The sequence below is a fragment of the Vombatus ursinus genome, unplaced genomic scaffold (genome assembly GCF_900497805.2).
Source record: "Vombatus ursinus unplaced genomic scaffold, bare-nosed wombat genome assembly UNPS02014909.1, whole genome shotgun sequence".
NCBI classification, from domain to species: domain Eukaryota; kingdom Metazoa; phylum Chordata; class Mammalia; order Diprotodontia; family Vombatidae; genus Vombatus; species Vombatus ursinus.
In genome coordinates this window covers 10,908,882-10,923,812 of record NW_020954687.1, presented here as the reverse complement: position 1 = coordinate 10,923,812, position 14,931 = coordinate 10,908,882, and the positions used below count along the sequence as shown (strand labels likewise).

At 33.6% G+C, this 14,931-nt stretch overlaps 1 pseudogene; it reads right to left on the bottom strand.

Moving 5' to 3' along the window:
* Positions 1–6,455: 6,455 nt before the first annotated feature.
* LOC114029075 lies at positions 6,456–7,187 on the bottom strand (annotated as a pseudogene).
* Positions 7,188–14,931: the final 7,744 nt, after the last annotated feature.

Below are 14,931 nucleotides of genomic sequence, written 5' to 3'. Positions count from 1 at the left end.
TCATGATCCCTAAAGTGCTATGAAGTAGGAATGATCTGAAGAAAAGAAATATGGGAAGAACTAGGTTAGACAAAGTATACATGAAGGAGGATCATGCCAGAGAAATCATAGTTATGGTAGTATGGAGCAATCTATTCTTAAACTATGCGTAGAAAACAATCATGTACTTTTAAAAAAGTGAACAAAAATGTATTAAAAAAACAGCTACTGACACACATGCCTGCTGTGTGTCAAATGTGTATAAAAATTAACTATAAGTACATACTGGTCATCGTTGATAAAGTTATGAAAACATAGTAGATAGATTTTTACAAAATGATATTCTGCAGTAAATTAAATTAAAGTGCCTTGAGTAAACTCTTTCCTTGTATCCACTTCTTAGAATAATTATTTTCCTTTGGGGTTTGGTTAAAATCTTTCATAAAGTTTTACCTGATTCCAAAAATTATTAATATTTCCTCCTTTTTATGTTTATTTGTATAATCTACAATGTGATTTTATGTATGCATTATAATTTATTTGCTCCTCTATATCTTCAGTGTTTTCCCAATAGAACTCAGATTCCTGGAAAATATTAGCTGTTTTTTCTTAATGTGTGTTACATCAGGCCAAACAATGTCCTTGCACATAGTAGATGTTTAATAAATGTTTGTTGAATTAACATGAATGAATATAAACCTTGGCTTTTTAAAAAATTTAATTTGTATATATATTTAATTTATATATATGTATATTTAATTTAATATATTTGATTTATATATATGTGTGTGTGTGTGTGTGTATATGTATATATACCCAAACACACATATATATGTGTTTATGTATGTATAGATGTAATACATGTGCAGTCAAAATATTTCCCTATTAGCCATGCTGAAAAAAACAACACAAAACAAAAAAAAATAGAGCAAAACAATTATGCTTTGATCTGTATTAAACTCAATTCTTTTTCTGGGGGTGGATAGCATTTTCCACCATAAATTAGTGAGAATTGTTTTGAATGATTATATTGCTTAGAATAGCTAAGTAATTCACAGTTGATCATCATTACAATGTTGCTGTTACTGTGTACAATGTTAAACTGGTTCTGCTCACTTCATTGCTTCACTTCATGTAAATCTTCTCAGATTGTTCTAAAAAGCTTCCTGCTTATCATTTCTTATAGCACAATAGTGTTCCATCACTTTTACCACACTTGTACCACAACTTTTTCAGCCACTATCCAATTAATGGACATCCCTTCAATTTCCAATTCCTTACCACCACAGAAAGAGCTGCAATCACACACACACACACACACACACACACACACTCACACACACACAGAGATATATTTTTTCTTTAATCTCTTTGGGGTACATCCCTAATTGTGATATTGTTGGGTCAAAGGGTATGAATAGTTTTATAGACTTTTGGGCACATTTCCAAATTGTTCTCCATAATGTTTGAATTAGTTTGACTCCAACAATGCGTTTGTGTTCCAATTTTTTTTTTTACATTTCCTCCAACACTTGATAATTTTCTTTCTGTTGTGTTAACCATTCTCATAGGTGTGAGCTGGTACCTCGGAGTTGTTTTGATTTGCATTTCTCTAATCAATAGTGATTCAGAGCATTTTTTTCACATGATTATAGATAGCTTTGATTTCCTCTGAAAATTATCTGTCCAGGTCCTTCAACCATTTGTCAATTGGGAAATGAGTCATATTCTTATAACTATTATACATTCTCTCTCTCTCTCTCTCTCTCTCTCTCTCTCTCTCTCTCTCTCTCTCTCTGTATATATATATATATATATATATATATATATATTTGAGAAATTAGACTTTTATCAGAGAAACTTGCTGTACATTTTCCCCTTAGTTTCCTACTTCTCTTATGATCTAGATCACATTCATTTTGATTGGGTAAATCTTTTTAATTTTATGGAATAAAATTGTCCATTTTACATCCCATAATGCTCCTTATTTCTTGTTTGGTCATAAAAATTTCCCTTATCCATAAATCTGAAAGATAAATTAGTTCATGCTTCTCTAATTTGTTTATGATATCACCCTTTATGTCTAAATCATGTACCCATTTTGATTTTTTTTTTGGTATATGATGTGAGATATAGATCTATTCCTAGTTTCTACAAAATAGCTTTCCAGCTTTCTCAGTAATTTTTGTCAAGTAGTGATTTCTTGTCCCTAAATCTTAGATGTTTAGGTTTATCACTAGATTAATATGGTCATTTACTAGTGTATATTGTGCACCTAATTTATTCGATTGATCCAACTCTATCTTTTTTTTGCCAGGACTAGATTGTTTTGATGATAACCACTTTGTAATACAGTTGGAGATCTGGTACCTAGAAGTCATCTTCTTTCATATTTTTAAAAATTGATTCTCTTGACCTTTTGTTTTTCTAGATTGATTTTATTATTTTTCTAGCCCTATAAAATAAATTTTTGGGTACAGTGATTGGTATGGCACTAAATGAGTAAACTTATTTAGGTAGAATTTATATATTTAATATATTGACTCAGGCTACCCATGAACAATTAGTATTTTTCTTTTAGAGCTGACTATATCTGTGTGAAAAAGTATTTTCTAATTTTATTCATGTAATCTCTGAATCTGTTTTGACAGGTAGAATCCCAATAATTTTATATACTGTACAATTATTTTAAATGGATTCTCTCCTTCTATCTCTTCCTGCTAAACTTGGTTGTTTATGATTTATGTGTATTTATTTAATATCCTGCAAATTTGCTGAGGTTGTTAATTATTTCAAATAGTTTTTTAGTTGATTTTCTAGGATCCTCTTAGTATATAATTATGTTATCTGCAAAAAGTGATAGCTTTGTTTCCCCACAGTCTATTCTAATTCCTTCAATTTCTTTCTCTTGTCTTATTGCTACTGGTAGCATTTTTAGAATGATATTAAATAATAGTGAAGAAAATGGACATCCTTGATTCACTGCTGATCTTACTGAAAAGGCTTCTTGATTATCTCCATTACAGATAATGCTTGCTGATGGTTTAAAATAGATGCTACTTATTACGTTAGGGAAAGATCTATTTCTTCCTATGCTTTCTAATGTTTTTAATATGAATGAATGTTATATTTTGTCAAAAGCTCTTTCTGCATTTATTGAATAATCATATAATTTATATTGGTTTGGTTATTGATGAGGTCAGTTATGTTGATAATTTTCCTAATATTGAACCAGTCTTGCATTCCTAGTAGAAACCCCACCTGGTCATTGTTTATAGTTGTTTTTTGGTGTGATAATTGCTATAATCTTACTGGCATTTTATTTAAGATTTTTGAATCAATATTCATTAGGAACATTGATCTATAGTATTCTTTCTCTATTTTTGATCTTTCTGGTTTAGGTATCAGCACCACATTTGTGTTGTAAAAGGAATTTTGTGGAACTCCTTTGTTTATTTTTCCAAGTAGATTATATGATATTGAAATTGATTGTTCTTTAATTGTTTGGCAGAATTTATTTGTGTATACATCAGTATTGTGGATTTTTTCTTAGGGATCTCATTCAATGCTTATTAAATTAGTTTTTCAAAGATAGGGTTATTTAAGTATTCTATGTCCTCTTCTGTTAATCTGAGCAATTTATATATTATTTTGCAAATATTTATCCACTTTACTCAAATTGTCAGATGTATTAGCATATGATTCTTTAAAAATGCTCCTAATAATTGCTTTAATTTCATCTTCTTTGGTAGTAAATTCACCCTTTTCATTTTTGATACTGATTATTTGCTTTGCTTTCCTTTTTTTAAAATCAAATTAAGCAATGGTTTATCTATTTTGTTTTTTAAAATAAAACAAGCACCTAGTTTTATTTATTTAGTTCATTAGATTTTTTTTACTTTCAATTTTATTTATCTGTTATTTGATTTTCATGATAACCTATTTGGTGTTTAATTGCAGATTTTAAATTTGTTATTTTTTTCTGGTTTTTCTTTTAGTTGCATGCACAATTCATTGATCTGCTCTTTCTCTATTTTACTGATGAAAGCATTTAGAATATACGTTTTCCGCTAATTGCTGCTTTGGCTGGATCCCATAAATTTTGGAATTTTGTCTTATTGTTGTCATTCTCTTTAACAAAATTATTGTTTCTATGATTTCTTCTTTGACCTATTGATTCTTTAAGATTAAATTATTTAGTTTCCAATTAATTTTAGTCTATGTTTCTATGGTCTTTTATTGAATATAGTTTTATTGCATTATGGCCTGAAAAGGATTTCGTTTACTATTTCTTCTTTTCTGCATTTGGGTGTGAGGTTTTTATGCCCTAATATATGGTCAATTTTTGTGAAGATTCCATTTACATCTGAGAAAAAGGTATACTTCTTCCTATTCCTATTCAATGTTTTCCAGAGATCTATCATATTTAACTTTTCTAAAATTCTCTCCATCTCCTTCTTTCTTATTTATTTTATGGCTAGATTTTTCTAGTTCTGAGATAAGAAAGTTGAGGTCCCACACTAGCATATACTGTTTATTTAATTCATTTAACTTTTCCTTTAATAATTTGGATGTTATGCTATTTGGTGTACATATATACATGTACAATATTGATATTTCTTGATTATCTATAGTACCTTTTAGCAAAATGTATTTTCCCTGTTTATGAATTAGATTTTTGCTTTTTGCTTTGTCTGAGATAATGATTGATGACCATGCCTTTTTTTTACCTCAATTGAAGCATAATACATTCTGCTATTCTGTAGATTTTTGTGCCCTTTTAAAAACCATTTGGCCAATTCTGTTTTTAAGGTGTTATTTTCTTCAGTATTTTTGTGCCTCTTTTACCAAGCTCTTGACTCTCCTCATAATTTTCTTGTATCACTTTCATTTCTTTTTTTCAGTTGTTCCTCTACCTTTCTTATTTAATTTTAAAATTCTGCTTGAATTCTTTCAGAAATTTTTTTGTGCCTGTGACCAATTCACAAGCTGTTGCTATAGTCAATGGAGCCACCCCCAAAGCTTGGCTTGTCCTTTGCTCCTGGAGCCTAACACCACATCAGTGAGACAGACTTTCCTGTTGAACTCTTAAGTTGCTGTAGGCTGGAAAACTGCTTTACCCAACCTTTTGTTGCTCCAGAATTCTATTTGAGGCACTGTTTAAGAGTTGTTTGGAGGGGAATTTGGGAGAACTCAACTGAGTGCTTTTCTACTTTGCCCTCTTGGCTTGATATTCTAAACCTTGCTTCTAAAGGAAAATAATGCTTTATTTCCTTCAAAATGCAAGTGCCTTTTTTCTTTATAAATAGGTAAGTGTTAAGGAGAAAACATGTAAATATGTCTTTTTGTCTCTTTATTAAAGTGACACTCACTTTAAGAACTTCTCTAAGATTATGTCTACATAGCAAACTCATTTGACCAGTCAAGTCAGAAAGTTCCTATTTTGTTGAAAATCAGTTTTATGAAACTTGACATATAAAAGAAAACAAATATGCTCCTGTAAAATTGAACAAATGCAGGAATGAATAATAGTCTTCAAATTTCTGAGAAAACAGGTTATATGGTTCTAGGAAACAGCTTGTCTTCAATTTAATCTTATATCTTGCATTTTTTTCTCTGCATAAGGTCTTTTACAAATGTTTTATTAATGCATTTTGATTTCATGTGCAGCACTTTGACATCAACCAATAGAAGATCAAGCAAGTTAGCATATCCATACAGTTACTCACAGTTAGGATGAAATGCTGATATGCAGATTAGCATTTTTATAAAAAAAAATTCCCTAGAATGTCTTTAAGACAAATAAGTCATAAGCTCTCTCAAAATAATGTTAACCTGGGAGAAGTGAATATACTTTTGAAAAGTATTTTATTAATTTTTGCCTTTCATAATACTCTTTTTTATGATTTCTTTACTCTAATGATAATCCTAACCCAAACCATCAATAGGATCACAGAAGTTTATGATAAAAGCATGAGTTATGAAATATTTTCAAATACTTGATAAGGTAAGCTCTGTGTCAGTTATCTAGCATTTATTAAACCTTTATTAGCTGGCATTATGTTCAGCACTAGATAATAATAGCTACCTCCTCTTTATTCACTCAGTCTCCGACACCTCCAGCTACTAGGCATTCATAATGACCATCTTCTTCCCCATGAGCACTGCGGCATCTGTGAAGAAGGTTGAATCTCCCTATTTTCAAGCTGCTCAACAGATAAGGATTGCAAAGAGCTATGTTTTGGAGGAGTCCAAGCAATTTTATTTTTCATCATTCTGTGGTGTTGTACAAAAATGCCAGCAGGACAAGGACTTATAGGGAAACAAGCAAAGTGGATTAGGTAGCATTATTCATGTGTGAAAATATTTCACCATTTTCTCCATAATATCTTCTGGATAACTGTTCTCCCAGCCTCATCCCCCCATTCTAAGGACTTGTTGGTTCACAGGTTCTGGAACTGTAGGGTCTGGAAGCCTCAGACCTCCCTACTGACACTTGACAAACTCAGGTCTTCCAGAAAGTTGATATATTTCTGGTATTCCAAGGCCATGCTGAGCTCAATCAATTTATCCACAAGTGTATTGTCCACCCCTCAGTTGGTCAAGAAATCCATTAAGTGATCCCAATCCAAGGATTTGTGTTCAGCGTGTAGTTTGTGTCCTTCTAGTTGAACTTGCTGGTGGACTGAAAGATAACTTCATTGATGCAGAAAGTGTCACTCTTAGCATCTTCTTCCTGTGGAACCTTTTTAGCTGGATAGTGGCAATCCAACATAAGGGCACTCTTTGGTATCACCTTTCACAGCTTCTGCCAAAAAGTTTAGTATTGGTTTAAGTTCAGGTTCTTGCTGCTCTTTTGCTTTCTATCCCTTTGGTGGTTCATTGTCAAATGTTGGTGGGTTACTGTTAAGATTAAATCTGACCATGATCCTCTTGCCAACTAATCTCTGGACTAATTTGACTTCTGTCTTTTGCACACCCAACTCCCAATCCCAGGACATCTTGGGGAGGTTTCTTTCTAGACTTTCCTCTCATCTTTAATTTTATCTGTCAGGAATTCCTCAGAGGCCTTGTCCCCTTTGCTTTAAAACATGTGCACAAGCCTAGGCCAGGAGAGAAAGGGGCATTTACTATGCCTCCAAGGAAGAGGACTGTGAAAGCATAGTGGGGCACCAGAGAGCAGGGACCTGGTCCCATGGCACAGCCATGACAGGATCCTGATCCAGGCATGTGAAGGGAGTTGCAAAGCACTTTAAAAATATCTCATGTTATCTTTACAAAAACCTTTAGAGGTAAGTGCTATTATTATCTACATTTTACAGATGAGGAAACTGAGGCTGGCCAAGGGCACACAATTAGTATCTAAAGATGGATTTGAACTCGTATTTTCCTGACTTCAAATCTAGTCTTCCATTTACTCTGGAACCAAGCTGCACATCTGCTTAAAGTTACCTACTGAAACTTCCTAACATCATCCCAGACTTTCTTCCTTTCTCCAATTTTTTACAAAAAGGTGGCCCTTCTCAAGGCTAACACATCTATATGTGTACTTAATCTCATCTCATCAGACTTTTCCAGAAGATTGAACCATCTCTCACCCTCCCTCCCTAAAATTTTCAACCTCTCCCTATCTATTGCTTCTTTCCCTGTCTCCAAATACACCTGTATCCTCTACACAAAAACAAAACAAAACAAAAAAACATTCAGTCATACAATCATCTTAAACTATCATCCTATATCTCCCCTCTCTCAGCCAAAGTGCCAAAATCTTTGGAAAAAAAAACTGACTATGCTAACTACATATACTTTCTTTCCTCATTTCTCATCTTTTTTGGGATCTGTCTTCCAACTTTATTACTCAATGAAAATTGTTCTTTTTCAAAGTTAGATATCTAAATTGCCAAATCTAATGGAATTTTCTCAGTTTCCAGCCTCTTTAACCATATGTTGCATTTGTCACTGTTGGCTTCCTCTTCTTGGATGCTCTCTCCTCTCTGGTTGTCACAAAACTAGTTTCTCTGAGTTCACCTCCAACCTGTTTATAGGTTTTTTCTCTCTTCTTTCAGGTTCATCATTCTTTTATTCATTCATTCATTCACTCATTCATTCATTCATTCATTCATTTGTTTATTTCTTTAGATGGAACAATCACTTTCATAAGGTTTTGAGTTTTAAATGTTTCTCCCCCTCCCTCCCTACCTCTTTCCCTAAGATGGCGTGCAATCTGATATAGGCTATACATATATATTTCTATTAAGCATATTTTCACATTAGTGATGTTGTAAGGAAGAATTAGAACCAATAGAAGGAACCACAAGAAAGAGAAAGCAAAACAAAACAGAAGAAAAAAATTGCAAATAGTATGCTTTGTTCTGCATTCAAACTTCATAGTTCATTCTTTGGATGTGGATAGCATTTTTACATCATGAGGCCTTTGGAGATGTCTTAGATCCTTGTGTTGCTGAGATGGGCTAAGTCTATCAACTTTAGTCATCACAGAAAGTGATTGTTACTGTGTGAAACACTCTCCTGGTTCTGCTCACTTCAGTCAACATCAGTCCATACAAGTCTTTCCAGGTTTTTCTGAAGTTTGCCTACTCATCATTTCTTACAGCACAATAGTATTCCATTACATTCATATACCACAACTTGTTCAGCCATTCCCAATTGATGGGAATCCTCTCAAGTTCCAATTCTTTACCACCACAAAAAGAGCTGCTATAAATATTTTTGTACATGTGGGTCCTTTTCCCATTTGTTTGATCTCTTTGGTATACAGCCCTAGAAGTGCTATTGCTGAGTCAAAGAGTATGCACATTTTTATGACCCTTTGGGCATAGTTCCAAATTGCTCTCCAAAATGGTTGGATCAGTTCACAACTCCACCAATAATGCATTAGTGTTCCAATTTTCCCACATCTTCAACATTTATTGTTTTCCTATTTTGTCATCTTGGCCAATCTGATTGATGTGATGAGGTGAGGTTCAACATTCTTATCACACTACTTTTTTTTTTAGGAGTTGGGAAAGGATCACTTTTTTTTTTTTATTATTGAAACTTAAATACACAATAAGAAAAGAAAAAGAAACATATTATAAACTTAAATATCCAAACCTAAACACAAAATAAGAAAAGAGGAAGAAAAGCATGTCATGTGCACAGCAGAACACAAGAGAAGATTCAAAATATATAACAATAAACTTCCATTGTAAAAAAGCCTATATAATAAATACTGCATTGTGATTGGTAGTTGTCCATATTTTCTTTGCTTACTTGCTAGTTTTCTTTGGTTCTCTGCTGTGCACTTCTTACTTTGTTCTGTCCCCCACCCTGAAGGCTGCAATTAAGTGTGGATATATTTATGTATAGATATAGATATATAGATACACACACATATATATATATACACATACATATATACCTAGCTACATACATATATAGACATATACATTCCCTAACAAATTCTACTTCTGATCTTTGCTTTTATGTTTGTGTGTATCTCTTATTTCCTTCCCCTCCTAACTCCTCTACTTTACTTCTATCCACTACCTTGCCCACCTGTTACTTAACCTGCCTCCCCACCAAAGATCCCTCCCTTATACTCCCATTCCCATAAATCTAAACACTCTTCTATAACCCCCCCTTGACTTATTCCCTCACCTTTCCCTCTGGAGATCATTGCCTTATCCTCTCCCTCCTCCCTATTCCCTTAGCATTTTATTTCTTTCTAAATTTGGAAGACTTTTATACTCTTCTAAATACATATGTAGTTTTCCCTCTTAAACCCATTCCTGATGAAAGTAGGTTTCCAGAACTAACAGCTCTCCTGCCCCATCTAATTTCTCTGTATTGGTTCTTCGTCTGGCACCTCATTGGTATAAGATAATTACTCTTTTTAGCTGTCCCTAAATGGTTTTACTTTTCAAAGTCATATCATACTCAACTCTACTCCAGTCTTTCCTATGAACTATCCAATTACTAATAACAATCTTAGACATGCAATTTACATTTCACATACATAAAAAGTAAACAGACTGTCCTTATTGAGTCTCTTGTAATTAGTCTTTGGTATATACCTTATATTTATCTTGGCTCTTGTATGTTAAATCTTCTATTATGTTCAAGTTTTTTTTTTTTTTTAATGAAGTCCTGAAAGTCTGACAATTCATTAAATATCCATTTTTTTTAATTCAGAATTATTCTTAGCTTTGCTGGGTATGCTATTTTTTGCTGAAGCTCTAGTTCTTTTGCTCTTTGATATATAGTGTTCCAAGCCCTGCTGTCTTGTAGTGCTGCCACTACTAGGTCCTGTGTGATTCTAATTGTGGCACTTACATATTTAAATTGGTGTTTTTTCCTTGTTGCCTGTAATATTTTATCCTTGAGTTGAGGGTTTATCATAGTCCTTAAACTCTTCTTTTCCCAATCTATACTCTATGTTTTGGTAAACTTATCAGAACCCACAGATTTATCTATCATCTCTCTGTATATACATGGCTCACAGATGTATATATTCAAGTATAATCTCTCCCACAGCACCAATTATGTACTGGGTATTTAAAACTAGGTTTCCTTAAGACATCTCAAACTCAATATCCCTAAAACTGAAGTAACTATGTCCTTCTCAAAATACAAAGAAAAAAAAACTTACCATCTTTCAAACTTCCCTGTTTTTATCAGACACTACCAATCTTCCAGTCTTCCAGGTTCAAAATTTTGATTCCATTCTTGTCTTGTCATTTTCACCCACCCCATATATTCAATGATTTTCCTAATCTTGACATTTCTACCTTTACAATATGTCTTTTATCTAACCCTTTCTCTCTGTAGACAAAAATATAACTGTAATTAAGGTCCAGATTATTGAACCAACTTTCTTTACCCTTGCTTCAAGGGTGTCACCAATCCAATCTATCCTACAGCTTCCTGTCAAAGTAATTTTCCTCAAATCCATATTTGAACATTTGATTCCCTTATTCAATCAACTCTATTAGTTTCCTATTTCCTCTACAATAACAAACTCTTCAGTTTGTCATTTAAAGCCCTATACAACCTAGACCCAATTTATCTTTCTGGACCCATTGGATGTTAGAATCTAGCATGCACTTTTCCTTCAGCCAAACTGGCCTTGCCTCTACTCCTCACACATGAAACTCCTCCCATTTTGATACCTTTGTAAAAGCTGTCCCACATGCCTTTAGTGTACCTTCATTTTTCCTGATAGAGTCTATCTCTTGCTTTAAGTCGCAGCTTAAGCACCATCTTTTATATGAACTTTTTTGTGAACTACCAAATGTTAGTGCTCTCACTCCCAAACTACCTTTTATTTACTTTGCATATGTACATATTTTTATTTATGTTGTGTACTTGTTTCCCCATTAGAATGTAAGAAATTTATGACCATTTTTTTTCATTCTTTGTATCTGCAGTGCCTAGCACAGTGTCTGACACATGGTAAGTCCTTAATAAATATATGATGATTAACTGTCTAAGGAGCCTGGATAAACTTCTGAGTTAACTGGTAAACTTTTAACTGAGCTGGTGGAGAGGAAAGTTGATCAATTTAAAAGTGACATCTTGATAGCCCCCACACAATAAGGAACCCAGATGCCCTATTAACAAGCTCTGAGAATATGTAGTTTGCCATTAGTTGGAGGGAGGGATTTGTTTTCAGAAATAATAACAAAGCACTGTATTTTCACTTGATAATGAAAAGATGTGGAATGTAATGAAATAATCCTGATTCTTACAAGGTTTTGCTGTGTATCCTCCTACGCAAAGCATTAAGCAACTTCACTTATGTTGTATTTAATTGACCTCCCTGCTTGAGGATAAAGAGAAAAGATTTTTTTTTTTCTGTTCTGACTCATTACAGTGGGAAAGGAGTTCCTAGAGAAAATAGAAGAAGAAATATGCCAGAAAAGAAGCCTCAAAGTAAAATGTTCAGTGGAGGTTTAGGAAAACATGACGGAAAGGAAAGGAAAAAAGGAGGCTAAGGAAATTTTGAAGCTACACCACAGGGATAAGAGTCTTTCCACAGAGAATAAATCTTGGTCGTAAAAAGACAAAAAAATCCAGTATCCTTCACTTCACAGAATAGTAAGGAAACTCTCTGGAACTAGCAAAAGTGAGATGGAATAAGACAATCTATTACTGAATCCAGAAGAAAAAAAAACATATCATGTTTGGCAATGATAAACTCCTGAGAGGACAGAGGTAGTCATATGTAGACTTGAATTCTCCATTTGCAAGATATACAATGGAACAGAGATCTCATTGTGGCTTAGCTAACCCTTTGACTTGTACTTACCAGTGCTAATTCATGGGCAAGAAATTATATTATTTGAAAAAGGCATAAAGGATTTTTAGCTACTGTAAAGGCCTTTATAAGAAATTTAGGGACAATGAAAGCCAAATTTCATTTTAAAATATTTTTTTCTACATCCAAATATTGGGATTTAGGTAGTTAAGGAGGCTATGGAAGTAGATAGATATAATATAGGATCAAAAAGGAGATACCATATGCTGGCCCATGACTTAAAATATTAGAATGAAATTTGATAATACAGAGACATTTGAACTGAAATGTAGGGGAAAGTGAAAAAAAATCTCTAAACTGGATATATTTTTGGAAAAAAATAAGCATAGTATAGCTATATTTAAAATGATAAAAAAGGCAAATCATTAATTCATGAGAGGAAATAACTAAGAAAATGGTCAAAAAGTATATTAGGTTTCTGGTGTTTATATTTCATTGCATGTGTCAGAAATCACTGTATCACCCATATCCTAGATTAGAAAAGAAATGTGGAGTATAATAATAGCTAATAGTAGCTAACATTTATATAGTGCTTATCATATGCCAGGCAGGGCACAAAGGGCTTTACAAATATGATCTCATTTTATCCTCACAACAACCCTGGGAGGTAGGTGATATTATTATCCTAATTTTACAGATGAGGAAATTGAGGCAGACAGCAGTTAAGTGACTTTGCTCAAGGTCACAAAGCTAGTAGATGTCTGAGGCCAGAACTTAGGTCTTCCTGATTTCAAGCCCAACACTCTATCTCTTGTGCCACCTAGTATGACTGATGTACTCAATTATTTGGAGAGTTGTAATGTAGAAGAGAGCTTAGGTTTGTCCTTTTTGACTACAGAAGGGGGAAGTAAAAGCAATATGTAAAGAAGAGCCAATTTCCTTTCAATATGAATAAAAACTTGCCAACAAATCAGAGGGGCCCAAAGGTGTAATGGATTGTCTAGGGAAGCAATGAGTCCCTAATCAATGGAGACCTTCAAGCACAGGTTTTATAACCTTTGCTTGTATCATTTAGGAGTCTTAGGAAAATCTAGTGGGCTGCCTTAGTCCATGAGTCACTGGCACCACTTGTGTCAAAACTAGAAGCTTATTTCCCTTTGGGTAATGATTATATCTCACAAAATATCATTTATTCCTTCAGAAGTCTGGGCCATTTCTCTCAGCTTTACAATCTTTATTGTGAAGTTTCAAGGTGGGCAAGCTGTTGTGTCACATGTGCGTAGGCCATGTCTACTGAGTAAGAAAAAAAATACTCTGTCTTCATTAGGTATGAGCTGATGTATGGCAGTGATCAGGGTAATTAATAGAGATGAAAAGGAACACAACAAGTCTAATCTCAATTCCACTTGCTAACTGTTAAAATATTGGAAGATAGTCATCATATTATCTTTAAGCTATCTCTCTTCCAAAGTGATCATTTAGAACTAATGCTATGTTCCAAAGTATAACAAGTATTCAAGGTATTTTTAAGTCAGAACTAAGAGATAGGATGCTCCCTGTGTGACTCAAGTGTCATCATTTTGTGAAAAGAGGCCTTGGGGTTTATAGAAGAAGTGCAGGACTAGAGGTCAAAAAAGCTATATTCAAAATAAGCCTGTGCTGCTTTCCTCTGTGTGAACCTAAGTAGGTCAAATTTAAGGTCATTTTCTATTTGTAAAATAAAGATTTTCAATTAAATTATTTCCAAAGTGCCTTCCAGTTTTAAATTATTTTCATATGCTCCCAATTCTATGGCTTGATCTAATTGAGTATGGGCAAATATTGTTGTTGTTCCTCTTTCATTTTCTAAGAAAACCAATGATATCAAGAGCTATGTCTTGACTTGCATTTAAATTGGATTTAGGTGGGGCAGAGGTGTGCAAAGTTGTCAGCCTCATTCTCTCTTCCAGAGTCATCGAAGTCCAGGGGCAAGACAGAAGTCAGGATGGCTGGCAATGGCCTAGGCTATAGGTGATTTCCTTGGCATCTTTTATGTCTTAGCAAGCTCTAAGTGCTTCACATAACTTGCTTCAGTTGCCTTCATGGTTATTGGAACAAATTGTTCTCTCTTCCCCTACAAGCAAATAAGTCCAGATTGAAGAGTCAATTGGCTTCATTTTATTTTTCAGATGGTTTATGGTAGAGCCTCAGGAATAAAACAACCTTGAGCAAATTAGCCCCAATGAAATTTTTGGTTCTAGTTGTCTGATTCATCTTTGGCTGCATTGTTATAATAGCCTGTGACTAAAAGTACTTAAAATTTTTTTGCTTGGGAGCTCAGCCTTCAATCATGAAGTAATGAAAACAACTTCTGGGATCATTACTCATCAACTGAGATAGTAGGCTCATGGTTTGGAAGAAGATGTTAAAGTTTCATTTTTTGCAGTGGGAAGTTATTTCATTAAAAAATAGAATGTTTATTAAAATGCTGAAACATATATCTCTTTAGTTTGGGGCTATAATTAAGTTCAATCTCAAGAATCACTCTGACAATTATTGACCATGTTAATTTCAGTCAGTTTCATAACCTATTCTCCTTATTTTGGTACTAAGGCACAGTTTTGCTTATCTTCAATATGAGAAGTCAATGCAAATAAGCAGTATTAGTCCTAAGCTTTCAAAAATCTATACTGTGGGCTGAAATGAATGAATAG